This window comes from Pyrus communis, chromosome 3 (genome assembly GCF_041283825.1).
Source record: "Pyrus communis isolate YQ-2024b chromosome 3, ASM4128382v1, whole genome shotgun sequence".
NCBI lineage: Eukaryota > Viridiplantae > Streptophyta > Magnoliopsida > Rosales > Rosaceae > Pyrus > Pyrus communis.
In genome coordinates this window covers 17,639,318-17,656,002 of record NC_142567.1, presented here as the reverse complement: position 1 = coordinate 17,656,002, position 16,685 = coordinate 17,639,318, and the positions used below count along the sequence as shown (strand labels likewise).

Here is a 16,685-nt window from a genome sequence, read left to right as displayed (position 1 = left end):
TTGCTTGGTTGCTACTTGGAATGCAATTGTATCATGATAGAACTAAATGCTAGAACTTATATCCGTTTCATTCAAAGCATGACATTGAATTGCATAACATATATCAAGATGAAGTTGTGTAGTTGCCACCATAACCAAATAGCCTTACTCCCCATATTTCGTATTTGTTGTAAGTGTTAACCCCGTTGAGCCTCGTTTTGCCTTTATTCCTTGTTTACCCACATCACCCCTTATCTAGCTTAGAGTAGGACTTTCCTATACCCTTGTTCTTAAAGTATAGTGAGCATGACTTAAATGAATTCCTTTTGAGTTACATTATGCAAGAAAATGAGTGTGGGGGAGTAAAAGTTTGTTCTTACGTTTATATGTATGTTTTGAGATACAATAAAAAAATAAAAAAAAAAAAAAAAAAAAAAAAGGATTGAAAATAAGTAAGAATGAACTCACGAGCGTTGATGGTTGAAGAAAGGGTCCAAAAAGTTGAATATGGCCCTAAGTTTTGTGTGACTTTCCCTTGGGTGTTCAAAGTTGACTTCTGCGTTCTTAAGGGAATTCTAAGTGCCTAATTCAATACTTTGCTCACTATTACTTTAAGAATGTTTGTTTATCCTTCACCTTTCATTGTTAGCCAATACCCTAGCCCCGTTACTACCCTTTGACTTCTATCTTGAGTGTTATGTGTTTCAAAATGTGGAGTTTGGAATTGATATGAGCTTATGGTGTCACTGGTTCTCGCGTCTAAGTAGTAGCATTCCATTCATGAGATCATATCTAAACATGCTTATTAACTCCAGAAATTGCTTCCTTTGAAATACATATATGTGAGTTTTCGTTTTTATGTTTACATCAATCTTCTCACATATAACTAGTTTAGGGTGTGTAGTCAGAAAATCTGAGTGAAAACTGAGTGCATATCTTGTAAGGAATTGAGCAAATTCTCTAAGGCATGTTACTACATTCAAAACATGGTTTTAAATACTTAATTGTGAAATAGTATGTGGTGACTGTGATTAAGAATGTAATTAAGTGTGAAGATGACTAAAATCTGTGGGAATGATGATTTTTAACATGTCATGTGCATTGGAAATCCCTAAGACGATTGTTGGAAGGTTTAGGTTTTGTTTTGTTTTTTTTGTTTTGCTCGAGGACTAGCAAAAGATAAGTGTGGGGGAGTTTGATAGGAACATATTCATGCGACTTAAATGGCTTGTTCTCGTGCATTTACGTTATGTTTCTCTCGTTATTTTAGTCCTTTATGCTTCTTTTGTGTGTTTTCAGGTTCTAAGGGCCTAGGGAGCAAGAAAGTGCATTTTGAGGCCATTTGGAGCATTTTTGGGCATGGATTGGATAGCTTATCCATGGAGCCAAGAGGATGGACGAATTTGAAGGCCTTGTATTCACTTTGGACATAAAACAAAGGGCCTAGCCCATTCTCTCTTATTCTCTCCCTTATAGCCATGCAAAGAACCATCCATTCCATAAAAAACAATCCATCAATTCACATGCAAAACCACCATTAACACACATGCACCCAAACAAAGCCAACCTAGCTAACCCTACATGCATTCTTTATTCACTCTTCATCATTGCATTCATTCTCCAAACACTTTCATTATTTAAAACACATTTGCACATCCACTCATTCTTTCCCCAAAGCCGTGCATTCCCAATCCCTTTCCAACATTTCACATGCATTTCCACCTTGGTCATGCTTTCCCATTTCATTATTCATTCACTTTGCATTCATTCAATCAACCCACATGCACTTTAATCATTCAAACATGTAGCCACATAATCATTCACCCTAATTGTCAATCACATACTTTCCCATTGTATAATACATCCACATGCATCTTTAACCAACAAACATTGCAGCCACATGCACCTAAAACTAATCAATGCCGTGCACTTCCCTTGCATTTTCAGCCATCACACTTCATCATTGCAGCCACCATTCACCCTAATTGTCAATCACATACTTTCCCATTGTATAATACATCCACATGCATCTTTAACCAACAAACATTGCAGCCACAACACTCAAACACAATCAATGCCGTGGGGTACATTACAATTCCAGAAATTCCAGCTTTCCAACCTAGCCACATTCACATGCATTCACTCATAATCATTCACCAAACTTGCAGCCACATTTCCACCTATTCCAAGCTGTCATGTTCCCTCTCATTTACCTATAAATAAGCATGCAACCTAGCCACAATTCAGGCATTGATTTCACAACACAACACACAACACAAATACACATCCATTGCCGTGCATATCCTTCCAATCTGTGCAGTTTTTATCCTCCATTGCAGCCACTATCCAACCACTTCCCATCCCTCCAAAACACTTCACATAATCCCCAAAGCTCACCTTAGACCTTGTGCTACAACAACGAGGAAGAGAAGAGTGCCTAAACGTTCATACAATTCAAGTTTGAGTTGTTGGAATGTTTAGGTGTTTCTTTGATGTCAATGTTTAAATTAAATTTTCTTTGTTTTGTAATGGAAGAGAAGAGTGCCTAAACGTTCATACAATTCAAGTTTGAGTTGTTGGAATGTTTAGGTGTTTCTTTGATTTCAAAGTTATGAGGAACTAAACCCCCATTTAGCTAGGGGGTGATTCAAAATACATGTTTATGCTTACAATATGAATTGATTACTTTTGGTTGGAATTTCATAAGTTGTGGATTCAATTCGTTTAACTGTTTGATTGATAACTTATTTATGTATGTTCATTGAGATTGCAAGCTTAATTTTCATGCATGAATATGACGCTAGAATATAAGTGAGTTTCACCTAATCGTTATGAACTTATATTCACAAGTAGTGGAGGTTGCTTATAAACAATCGCATTAAACGAATTCTTGGCATAAGTTTCATGCGTATTCCATAGTAACGAATGCCTCGTCAACACTTATAATTTTCATTGAACTTAATGATCTTTGTTGAATGTCTCTATCATGCGTATTCCATAGTTAGGGACTTTGATTAAGAATAATTTGGTTGTAATGCGTATTCCATTCAATCCAACGAATCTAGGGAAATCTGAAAGTTAATTTAAGCGGACCTAATTAACTTGGAGCATTGAGTTTCATAATTTATCGAAAGACCAACCGAAAATCAATCTTGTATGCAAGTGTAACATGTGTGGAGAAGAACCCCTTAGCTATTCCATCATCCATATTTTCATCACATTCATCTTTACTATCTGTTTTAAATTATAATCTTTCCGTTTAATTTAATCTCGTTCAACCACAATCCCCCCCCTATTTTGTTAAGTCTTAATCATTTGATTTGTCTTATTTTATGTTTTTAAGTATTTGGAGTCTTTTGAACTTGTTTTGAGTCTTTTAGTTTGTCTTAGTGTTTTAAAAGTTAGTTTTATTTATTTGAGTCAAGTGTTTAGCATCCCTAGTTAATCCCCGGTTAGAACGATCTCTACTTACATCATTACTACAATTGTCACAAATAGGGTTTAGTTTGTGTGCGTATAATTATCGCATCAGGCATGAAAAGGAAGCTTGATGAGCTGCAAGAATCTGAGGGTCGAATTCACAGTGACCGTCAAAGGCTTGCAGCTTATCTCCAGAGGCACATTTTTCCTGGGTCATCCAGCGCTTGGCCAAGTATTGAGGCCTGGAATGCTCTAGCTCCGATGCCTTCCGCTCCGATGGCTTCCGCTCCGATGCCTCCCGCTTCTATGCCTTCCACTCCGACGCCTCGTAGTGGGGCTTCACGTAAACAACCTTAGTGAAGCTCCATCTTTCTCCATGTTTAGTATCTTTTTTTTTTTTTTTTTTTTTTTTTTTTTTTTTTTTTAATCAAATCAAACGGCATGGAATTGATCTTTGAATGGAGGGTGATACTTGAAATGATCCGATAATGGTTTAAATTCTAGAGTGGATGCCTGAATCATTAACAACATATTAGTATAAAAGAAAATTGAAATTCGGGGAGGCAGCTTACCTTTGTGCTCCGACATGAACTTAAAAATAAACACCCCTTCGAAAGTTATGACATGTCCCGTGTCATAAAACCCTTTTTCAAAGCAACCCAATAGTTTGTCTACAAACATAGCCCTCATATACATTCGTATTAGTAAGAAAAAACACACTTAACCACAACTAACACAAGGCAAGTAGGCAAAGAATATGGAATGGTGACAACATAAACACAAAATGAGGAAAGAACACAAACCACACTAGGTTGCCTCCTAGTAAGCGCTTTATTTAATGTCTAGGCAAGACATGGTAGCTTGTTCACGGTGTTGTAAACTCAAGAAATCTACAACTTGATAAACTTGCTCTTCTTCCACTTTCTCCAAATATGGTTTCAATCGCTACCCATTGACTTTAAAAGAGGTGCCATTCTTCATGTTCTCTATCTCCACAGCTCCGTGGGGAAATGTTTGCAACACCTTAAATGGTCCCACCCACCTAGACTTCAATTTACCTGGAAAAAGTCTCAAACGTGAGTCATACAACAGTACTTTCATACCTTGGTGAAACTCCTTTCGTAGGATGGCCTTGTCATGATAGAGCTTAGTCCGTTCCTTGTAGATTTTGGCATTCTCATATGCTTCATTTCTGAGTTCTTCCAACTCATTAAGTTGGAGCTTCATTGCTATTCCAGCATCCTTGTAATCAAAGTTGAACTTCTTGATGGCCCAATATGCACGGTGTTCAAGCTCCATTGGCAAATGACAAGCTTTCCCAAACACAAGGCGATAAGGACTCATGCCAATGTGGGTCTTATATGCTGTTCTATATGCCCATAGTGCATCATTCAACCTCAGTGACCAATCCTTCCTTGTAGGGTTTACGGTCTTCATCAAAATGTTCTTGATCTCCCTATTGCTAATCTCCACTTGTCCTGAGGTTTGAGGATGGTACAGGGTTGCCACTTTGTGGTTGATGTTGTACTTCTTCATCAAGGATTCAAAGGGTTTGTTGCAGAAATGGCTGCCACCATCACTAATAATAGCTTTTGGGGTTCCAAACCTACAAAAAATCATATCTTTAAGAAAATTCAAAACAACCTTATGATCATTAGTTATTGTAGCAATGGCTTCAACCCATTTGGATACATAATCTACTGCCACTAATATGTATAAGTAACCAAAAGAGGATGGAAATGGTCCCATGAAATCGATACCCCAAACATCAAAGAGCTCCACCACCAAAATGTTGTTCAATGGCATCTCATTTCTTCGGCTAATGTTCCCCATTTTCTGGCACCTATCACACTTAGAACAAAAATCAAAAGCATCTTTGAATAAAGTAGGCCAAAAGAAACCAGATTGTAAAACCTTTAGAGATGTCTTTTTGGCACCAAAATGTCCTCCACATGCCAATGTATGGCTGAATGTTAGAATACTTTGTTGCTCACTCTCTGGGACACACCTCCTAATGATTTGGTTAGGGCAATATTTAAACAAATATGGTTCGTCCCAAACGTAGTGCTTTACCATGGCAAGGAACTTCTTTCTTTCCTGAAAAGAAAGGTCATTTCTAATTATACCACAAACAAGATAATTAACAAAATCAGCATACCATGGTTCTTTTTCTTGAATAACAAGGAGTTGTTCATCTGGAAATGATTCATTTAGAGGCAAAGGTTGTCCAACTCCATGGTTTTCATTGAGCCGCGACAAATGGTCAGCCACAACATTATCACTTCCCTTCTTATCTCGAATTTCCAAGTCAAACTCTTGTAGTAAGAGTATCCATCTAATTAAGCGTGGCTTAGCATCCTTTTTTGTCATCAAGTACCTAAGGGCTGCATGATCAGAAAACACAATAACTTTAGATCCAACAAGATATGACCGAAACTTCTCTAAGGCAAAAACAATAGCAAGCAACTCCTTTTCAGTTGTGGAATAGTTAAGTTGAGCATCATTTAGAGTCCAGCTTGCATAGTAGATCACGTGTGGGAGCTTGTTCACCCTTTGCCCTAAAACTGCACCAATAGCATAGTCAGAGGCATCACACATTAATTCAAAAGGTAAAGACTAATCTGGTGCCATAATAATAGGGGCCGAGGTTAATTCATGTTTCAAAGTATTGAATGCATCCATACAAGCTTTATCAAAATGAAATACAACATCTTTAGCTAACAGATTGCATAATGGACGAGTGATCATTGAAAAGTTCTTAATGAAACGACGATAAAAACCCGCATGTCCCAAAAAACTTCTTACTCCCTTAACGGTTGTGGGAGCTGCCATATTGGTGATGATGTCAATTTTGGCTTTGTCCACCTCCATTCCTTGGCTAGAGATTACATGCCCCAACACAATTCCTTGTTTCACCATAAATTGGCACTTTTCCCAATTGAGAACCAAATTTGTTTCCTGACATCTTTGAAGTACTAAAGAGAGATGGTTAAGACATTCATCAAAAGAGGAACCAAACACTGAAAAGTCATCCATAAATACCTCAATGAATCTTTCTACCATGTCAGAAAAGATTGCCAACATGCATCTTTGGAATGTTGTTGGAGCATTGCAAAGTCCAAAAGGCATTCTCCTATATGCAAATGTGCCAAACGGGCAAGTAAAGGTAGTTTTCTCTTGATCCTCCGGAGCAATTGCAATTTGATTGTAACCTGAGTAACCATCAAGAAAACAATAGTGTGAGTAACCTGCCAATCTCTCAAGCATTTGATCTATGAAAGGCATAGGAAAGTAATCTTTTCTAGTGCTAGAATTCAACTTCCTATAATCGGTGCAAACACGCCAACTAGCCGTGGGCTTTGTGGGCACAAGCTCTTTGTTTTCATTCTTCATCACCGTGATTCCCACCTTCTTAGGTACCACCTGAATAGCACTCACCCATTTGCTATCAGAAATGGGATATATGATCCCCACATCTAACAACTTCAACACTTCATTCCTCACAACTTCCTTCATGTGTGGATTGAGCCTCCTCTATGGTTCACGGGTTGACTTTGCTCCTTCTTCCAAAAGAATCCTATGCATGCACATGGTAGGGCTTATTCCCTTGATATCTGCAATAGACCAACCAATAACTGATTTGAACTCTTTTAACACCCTAATTAGTTTATCTTCTTCATTTGGGGTGAGGTCAGAAGTTATGATAACTGGAAGAGTTTCAAATTCAGCTAGATATGCATACTTTAGATGTGGTGGAAGTGGTTTAAGTTCAAGTTTTGGTGCCTTAACAGTGGAAGGGGTTAAATATGACCTCGATGGTTCTAAAGGCTCTAAAAGAGGTGAAACATTCAAAGGATACGGTGCCAATGCTTCCAAGGCAGCTACCTCTTCCATCAGTGCATCTTCTTCATCAAACTCATCTTGAGATTGACTCAAAACAGTTTGTAATGGTTCATTAGATTGTGCCTGCAAGAACTTAGAGAAAATAAGCGAATCAAGCACATCAATGGCATAACAATCAAGAGATGAAGAAGGATGAGAAAGAGACTCAAACACTTTGAATTGAACGGTCTCTCCTAGCACTGTCATAGTGAGGAGTCCATTTTGCACATCAATGATGGTCTTAGCCGTGGCCATAAACGGTCTCCCAAGCAAAATAGGTAACTCTCGGTCATGTATAGGTGCTTCCTCCATGTCCAACACTACAAAATCCGCAGGCAAGATTAGTTTATCAATTTGAACTAGAATATCCTCTACTATACATCTTGGATATTTCACGGATCTGTCCGCAAGTTGTAATGAGATGGTGGTGACTTTCAATTCCCCCAAACCTAGTTGAAGGTACACGGAATAAGGCATTAAGTTGATGCTAGCACCTAAGTCAAGCATCGCCTTCTCTACCTTCTTGTCCCCTATGGTGATGTTGATAGAAAAACTTCCTGGATCCTTGAGCTTTGGTGGAAGTTTTCTTTGCAACACGGCACTTACATTCTCGGACACCACTACTTTCTCATGTGGTCCATACTTCCTTTTGTAGTTGTTTAACTCTTTGAAGAACTTCCCATAAGCTGGCATGTTCCTAATGACATCAAGCAAAGGTAAGTTAACATTCACCTTACTTAGAATATCAAAAATCTCCTTAAATGACTTATCCTGCTTGCTCTTGGCAAGTCTTCCAGGGAATGGTATTGGTGGAGTGTAAGGTTTCTCGGCCTTGTGAAGATTTGGTGCTTCAAACGAGGGAGTAGCATGGCTTGGTTCCTCATTTGGTTTCTCATTTTCTCCTTGAGTAACCCCTGCATTCACATGATCAGATTCATTAGTAACTTCATTGCCAACTCTATTATTGATAACCTTACCACTTTTAAGTGTAGTGATTGCTTTGGCTTGCTCTTGGTTCCTTTGGAGTATCACGGGTTGGCTTGGAAACTTTCCAACCTCTCTTTGGCTCAAGGCATCTGCAATCTACCCCAATTGTGTCTCCATTTTGGTTAGAGCCGCCGAATGTTGTTGGAGAGTGCTATTGGTGGTTTGTTGGAATTGCAAGGTATTTTGGGCTAACAATTTAACCGTATCCTCAAGAGTAGGTTTTGGTTGGAAGTTTTGGAATTGATTGTTGTTCTTCCACGAAAGATTGGGATGATCTCTCCAACTTGGGTTATATGTATTGGAATACACATCATTCCTTGGCCTTTGATTGTAAGAATTCATGAGGTTCACTTGCTCTTGGACATACTCGGGGTAAGCCTCCCTAGATGGACATTGATGAGTAAGGTGGCTTGGTATGTTGCAAATGGCACACACTTCACTTGCTTTTGGCACCATGTTGAGCACGGATTCAAGCTTCTTTTCTAGGTTAGCTACCTGCAAAGAAAGATCATGATTAGAGCTTGTTTCATATACTCCAACTCTCTTACCCCTTACATCTTTGTGTTGAGCATTAGATCCCAACATCTCATAAATGTTATATGACTCTTGAGCATTCTTTTTCTTCAAAGCTCCACCTGCTGCATTATCAACAGTTGATTGACATGTTTGGGTTAGTCCATCATAGAAAATTTGCATTTGTAAGTGAAGAGGTAACCCATGGTGTGGACATTGCAACAAAAGGCCTTTAAAGCGCTCCCAACACTCATTGAAAGGTTCTCCATCATCTTTTTTGAAGTTGAAGATTTGTCCCCTTAATGTGGCTGTCTTTTGAGTGGAAAAGAACTTTTCCAAAAACTTCTTAGCCACGGCATCCCATGTGGTGAGTGAACCAGGTACTAGAGTCATCAACCAACCCTTGGCCTTATCTTTCAAGGTGTAAGGGAACACTCTCATCCTCAGATTTGCTTCACTTACTCCCTGTAAAGGTAAACCACTCACAACATTGTAAAATTCTTTAATATGAGCTAAAGGATCTTCATTAGGTAAGCCATAAAAAGAAGGAAACATATGGAAATGTGAAGATTTAAGATCATAGTTTCTAGCTTCTGTGGGCAGCAAGATGCATGAAGGTGAATTTGGTATGATTGGTTGAGCAAAATCCTCCAAAGCTCGAAGATCATCTTGGTCGCCCGCCATCTCTTCTTCTCTTTCCCAATTAAAGTGCTCCGATCCTTCACTTGTTGGACTAGACGGTTTCCCTTCCTCTTCTTCACGGACAATGGAGGAACTTGTTGGCACAAAGCTTTCCAAAGTGTTGCCCTTTAACCGTTCAATTCTTTGGCCTAATTCAGCAAGTCTATTTGACATATACTACCTGAAACAAGATAAAACAAGTTTGAATAAAAAATCAGAAATCTACTTAAAATGAAAAGAACAAGGTTTAATATCAAAACAAGCAATTATAAGGGACTGAAATCAATCCCCGACAACGGCGCCATTTTGTTGAGGGTTTTCCTTCTTCGTGCTAGAATATGTTTAGTATAATGGCACAAGTAAGGGTGTCGAATCCACAGGGACTAATTGGACCTATATAATCACTTGTTTTGCAAGAACTCTTTACTAGAGAAATAAAACTAATCAATGTAGGCAGATTTGTTGTTGTAACTTGAAAGCATAAGGAAATGAAGTAAACACAAATAAATGAATCAACAACTAATAAAATGAGATAGTACCAATGGAGATTAAGCTAGGGATTCGATTTTACCATTGCTAACCCAAGGCCATGTTTGTTAAATCATTTAATACTCAGTCATCTACCTATTTCTTGAGTTTGTTTCACTTAGATATGATCAACCATATGATGTGTGGATTTGATCAAATATCTCTAATCATGAGCCTAATTGTGATGTGCAACTTTGGTTCCTAATCAAGAATATGTAGTGCACAAGAAACTTTCACAAAACCAAAGGGAACACTCGGCAGAATGTTTGCAAAACATTCCCTTCATTCATTCACATATCCACCAAGATTATGCATGATGTGTGCTTTAATCTTGGCTAAACATCCTGTGGTTAATTCAAATGATGATCAAGCATTAAAATCAACACACTAAGTCACAATTAAATCGAAGAATGAAACAAGAAATAGATAGATTAAATGAGAATTCTGAATTAACTACATGGCAATCTTGCAAGGCTACATCGAATCCCTAGAGAGAGATTAGTTACACTTCATGTTTACAAAAGGTTTAACATAAAAATATATAACATGAGTGAACATAGGATTAAGAAGAAAGAACCCTTGAAGCAAAACTGATGTCGAAATCCCTTAAGAGTTGCCTTCGGTGTGGTGCTCCAAGTGTGTTGTAAATGAAGGTGGAGCGGCTAAGGTTGAATGGTTTCTGAGAATGGGAGAGTGTATGGAATGAAGCCGAGAAGAAGTTGTGTAGAAATGGAAGGGGATTTGCTGCAAAGGGGAAGTGTTTGTGTTGTGTGTTGTGTTGTGAATGGAATTTCTGTGGTGAATGGAAATATAAGGGAATGGGAGCTCACGGCAATGAGGGAAGATTGGATGTGTTTGTGGTATCTTGTGTATGAAAATGAGATGTGTCTAGGTAATGGGAATGCAAGGGTATTTATAGGAGGAGTGGAGGTGTATATGGCTGTTTGTTTAAGGTGTTTGTGTGGAGGAATGATGGAAAAACAGCTAGGACAACATGTGAAAGCTGGAATTGCATGTGAAGATGCTGGAATTTCATGTGAAGTGCACGGCATAGACTTCTTTGGTGCAGAAATGGGTGTTGTTTGCATGTGAATTGAAGTTAGGGTGAATGATGATGAATGGATGTGGATTAAAGAATGAATGGTGGTGTAATGATGAAGTGTGATGGCTGAAAATGGCAAGGGAAATGCATGTGTTTGCACGGCAAAGAGGGAATGTTGGTGTTTGAATGCATGTGTTGAATTGGTGGTGCAATGATGAAAGAGTAAGTGCATGTGTGTGTGAATGGTGGTAGCTAGGGTGAATTATGATGAATGCATGTGGAATAAAGATGGAGAAGGTGGTGTAATGATGAAGTGGAATGGCTGAAAATGCAAGGGGGAGTGCAAGGCACGGCAATGGGTGTTTCTTGATGGTTTTGGGGTTGTGATGCATGTGAATGCATGTGGCTAAGGGTTGTTGATTGGGCTAGAGCTTTTGCATGGCTCAAAGGATTGTTTGATTGGGCTAGGCCCTTTGTTTTATGTCCAAAGTGCATACAAGGCTTTCAAATTCGTCCAACACTTTGGCTCCAAGCATATGCTATCCATTCCAAGCCCAATTTTGCTCCAAAATGCTCCAAAATGCATCTTTTTGCTTCCTTAGCCATATGAACCTAAAAACACACGAAAATGGCTTAAACTACTAAAACAACTATGAATTAACAACATAGATGCACGAAAACAAGCTAAGTAAGTCGCCTAAATATGCTCCTATCAACCTTCATCACTATGAGCGACAAAGAGATCGAAAAGTAGTGGGATGCCTACAACCTGAGAAAGTACTACGTGTGAACTCTTACCATTCCTTGGACCTTGTTCAAGATAAATAAAGTTCAAAGACACAAGCAGCTCGACGAACAAGACCTCGCATGCCGATGACTATCAGTTATTATGCTATTACTGCCCATAAGCCTGGGCTGAATGCATAAACAAACTGACCACCCTTGTGATAGCAAAAGACGCCTCTACCCTTGCATACATGGTGTGTGTTCTCCTATCAGGAGAGAGTAAACTAATCTGGGATATCCAGACTTGGATGGGTTTTACGACTACTCAGTTCCCCCTGAATACAACGAGTACGTGTGCCGAACTGCTCCCAGAATTGGCCACAATAGACTTTTTCTTAAAAAGACTTAGTCGACTAGATGATTCAATTCCGCTGAAGCCTGGGTCCCTAACCGGAAGAGACGTTAAGTGTAAAATCCCTAACCATGAAAGAATTCGTGTGACTAGATGGTCTGTCCTCGGCATGTAAGTATTCATTAACGTAACTTGGCTCTAAAGTGTTGCAATACTAGTTAAGCAACCTGCGGAATCAAGTTACAACTCGGAAGGATGTGGCATCTGATGAGCGATTCTGCCTACACCGTAAGCCTAAAACACCTCTGAGAGCTAAGAATGATGCCTAAAGTGGTAACATGGGTCGTCTACTTTTGTAAGTAAGACTCCCGACCGACATCTAGTAGGAAGGAAGCCCTAAGCAATTTGTAAGCCGAGGCTTATACCTAGTATGACTACGCAGACCTGTCTGCTTATTTAAAAGTAATGCTTCCAGCTGATTGTCTATGGTTTAAGTTTTGCAGGAGCTAAAGCTGAAATATACAACTATAGCAGCCATGCGGATTTCCTCTACTTTTTATGAGAAGCAGGTGTCCGATCGTCGGCTTTATAAGTTAAAATTTTCGCAACATAACTCGGGAAGGCCAAGGCTTGTGCAGCCGCTAAAGCCGAGATGTACGACTATAGCAGCTACACGAATTTCCTCTGATTTCTACAAGAAGCAAATGTCTAGCCGTCGGCTTTATAAATTAAAAATTGTTAAAAATTTTGCAACAAGCCCTTGGAAGGCCAAGGCTCATGCAGCCGCTAAAGCCGAGATGTACGACAATAGCAGCTATACGGATTTCCACTGATTTCTACCAGAAGCAAGTGTCCAGCCACCAGCTCTATAAGTTAAAAATTTCACAACACGCCCTAGGAGGGCCAAGGCTCATGCAGCCGCTAAAGCCGAAATGTACGACTATAGTAACTACAGAGATTTCCTCTGGTTTCTACGAGAAGCAAGTGTCTGGTCGTCAGCTCTATAAGTTAAAAGTTTCGCAATACGCCCCGAGAGGGCTAAGGCTCGTGAAGCCGTCAAAGTCGAGATTCGCAACTATAGTAGCTACATGAACTCGCCTGCTTTCTACGGAGGCAACGAGTTTGGCTACTGGCATTATAAGTTAGAAATCTTGCATTTTTTCCTCTTGCAGGTAAAGCTCCTTGAGCCTCAAAGCCAAAACTAAAACATAAGTGACGACGTGGGATTAATTGCTTCATTGAAACAGCTTACCCAGTCGCCCGTCCTACAATAAAGTTTTGCAAAAGACATGGCGAAATAGAAGGATGAAGCAAAACAAGGAAAATTGTTTATTAAATTTCTACCAAATTGATAAACTAGCTCGAAGGCCAACAAAGTTCAAATAAAGAAGAATGAAAAGGAAAAGAATTCCTAAGTCTAAACAAAAAGACTACTCATTGGTTGATAGTGTTGGGAAAGTTTTCGTCTACTAAGACTGTTTTGTGAAACGTATTGCCTACTCGAAGAGGTCTTCTTTGCTTGCTACAATGCATAAGACTTTGATCCTGGTAGCTGAGTCTATACTCGTTGTTCAGGATGCTGTCAAGTGTGCTATGGAGGCCGAAGAATGGAATTTGAGGCTGGGGAGTTTCCCAAGGTTTATACGCTGTTGAAGGCACATGAATCAACGTCCTCAAGCATGTCAACCTTTAACAGCGTACAAACCTTAGGAAACTCCCCAGCCTCAGATTCCATTCTTCAAGGCGGCGAGCTTCTTAGAAACCAAACTGGACTTAGCTCTCGACGCGCGCTTCGACATAAACCAGACACCAGGGGCACCACCAAACCTTTTCGCTGGGCAATCCTTTCAGCAGTGGTCATGGCTACCTTTGGAGCAACATGTTTCACAAACTTTGACTCAACGGTTTTTTTCGTCCCTTGGGAGAAGTCAGATCAATGACAAGTTTCTCAGCGGCAGACGAGCCCTTATGAGTAATAGAAGAAGTCCTTGGTTTCTTCTTGGTCGAAATTTCACAAGTAAGTGAGGAAGATCTCTTCTTTCCACCCTCATTGGTAGCAAGCTATACAACAGCGATCGGATAAGCAAACGCCTCATCCTTTATTCGTTTTATCTTTTCCTTCAGAAGTAGCCCACCTTTCTCTCAACAAAGACGATTGAGTAGCCAGCGCCACTTATGGTACTTAGCAGGAATGCCCAAGGCAATGTGCACTTTCTTCATATACGCCGAAGTTCTTGGAGTTGAGCCAAAGTCTGAATCTACACAAAGTAAAAATGACGATCAGTAAACTGAAGTCATGGAGCAGCTCAACAAAAATTCAAGCAAGCTAGGAATTAAGTAGTACACTTACCACTGATAAAGGCAATCGGGACATGCAGCTTAGGAGATGAGTCAGACTCCCACTCTCCAGTCACCTCCAAGGTATCTCTCGCCCACTCGTGATCACCTTTGCAGGAAGCATTAATAGCCTATGGCGAGACCTCAGCTACCCTACGCCTTCCTTATGGTCGATTTCGAAGAAGTACCAAAACTCATTTATGGACAAGTCAAGATCAAAGAACTTGCTCAAGTTTGAGAACCCCATCATCGTATGAACTGCATTCCGGGAACACTAAGTAGGCGTTCATTTTATAAAGCAGATCTCCTCATGGAAAAGACGTGGAATGGGAAAAGTAAATCCCAACACGAAGTAATACGGATGGAATTTGATAATTTTCTACCAAACAAACAGAGTCCTACTCTTTGAAGATTGAGTAGACTTTACCATATATCTGATATGGTTTTCCAATTGTAAGTAATAGTTTTAAAGTTTAACTCACATTAATGATGTTGAAAATTTAATATTATTGTATTCTAAATACTTATTAAACTAAAAAAGATCGAAATTTTTTATTTAAATTGTTTTATTTTGCTAATAATATTGGGGGAGGGGGAAATCCAACTCAAGACATTAGTTGCAAGTGAGAATGCTCTTAATAAACTGGGTTACTAGCCCCTTACAATCATTATTTAAAGTCAAGACAAAAAATTATTACATTGCATTCATAAATTATTTTTCTTTTCATTTTCTGTTATATTTGATGTAACGCAACTTCAGTCCATATATGATTTCCTTCTACCCAATGCCAAAGCCACAATTTGTAGTCGGGGTCCATGGAATAATAACAGTGATCACACCCCCAATCCGCATCCATTCTAATGGCATCAAAACGGTACCATGGTGAGTTTCTCCATTGCACATAGCAGTAAACCAATGTGCTATACCAGAAAGTAGGGGAAAGTTCCCAATGAACTTCTTGGTTATCTCCCAAAATGTGAAGGCCAAAATCATCGTCTCCCGTTTTACAGTGAACCTTCAATTTTGTCCCGTCATGTATATGGTTGTTTATTTGGACACCCATTACCCTTTTATGAAACCACTTAGCGTTTACATGACTAGTTGGGATGAAAACCAGAATAAAAATAAGTATGATAAAATTGTTTGAAGTTTTCATCTGGATAAATATTGTACTCAATATCAAGTGAAAAGGTGATGAGTGAAGCTTATGCCCGGCCTCAATTTATATTTCTAGCATTTCAGTTATTATTTTGTTTTGCTTTAATTTTTCAATTTGTAAGTAAATTCTCACCTAGTCGTTATAATGTTTTTATTAATTGTTAACTTTGTACATATGAGTTACAAGTTTCGTATTTATATTCTGTACAGGTTTATAAGAGTGGATTTTTTATACCTTAATTAATAATTTTATTTTATTACAAGCAATATTACTACTTCAATTTATATTAGAGAGGAGAAGGAATTATAGAATAAATGGATTATTTTTAATGAACCGCAATTTTGAAACCGTGTCATATATTAAAAATTACAGAAAAAGGGAGTGGGGTGACAATTGTGGAGATGAAACTTTTCTGCAGTACCTGTTTGTTGATTTTTATGGCCACTCAGAGAGTCATTGGAGGGCCCGTGCCAATGACTTCCTGAGATGTATTGTGTATCCGGACCAAGAACAAGGTGATGCTTTCGAGAGCAAGCACCATATGCTTGAAATTTGACCTGCTTTCTGTGGGCTGCTAAACGAGGATCCCAATATGCACATTACATAATTTTTAGTGGAATGCCAAAATATTATGATCAGGGTTTTTCTGCTAAGGCTATCAAGCGCCGTCTTTTTCCGTTCACTCTAAAGGAAAAATATGGCTATCCACCCTACCAGTTAATAGTATCACACTACAAAAAATATGGGCACTGCGCAAAATAAATTATCTATGTCCTTTGAGGCTAAAGAGCACCAACATATGCGCTCATAGACCAATAGCAACAATGCAGCAACTAAGTTTCTATCTGTGCCCTCTATGGACGTCAACTTTGATCAAAGAGTACAATAAGGTATGCTATGCTGAAAAGTGTAAGCACAAATAAAGGTCCTTTTGTGCCCAGTTCTGACAAAGTTGTCAGATGATTGCTGCCACCCATGTTAGCACATTTATTGTTATTGTGCCCAATATGTCAATTATTTAAATAAAAAAATAAAAAAAATTTAAAAACCGAAATCACCTACAAATTGAGATTGAGGC

The 16,685-nt window shown here is 38.9% G+C and overlaps 1 non-coding gene across 1 annotated transcript; it reads left to right on the top strand.

Annotated features, from left to right (window-relative positions):
- The first annotated feature begins 8,980 nt into the window (after positions 1–8,980).
- On the top strand, positions 8,981–9,091 carry LOC148698062 (small nucleolar RNA R71). The gene has a single exon (XR_015961167.1). It is a non-coding gene; the product is annotated as a small nucleolar RNA R71 (small nucleolar RNA).
- Positions 9,092–16,685: the final 7,594 nt, after the last annotated feature.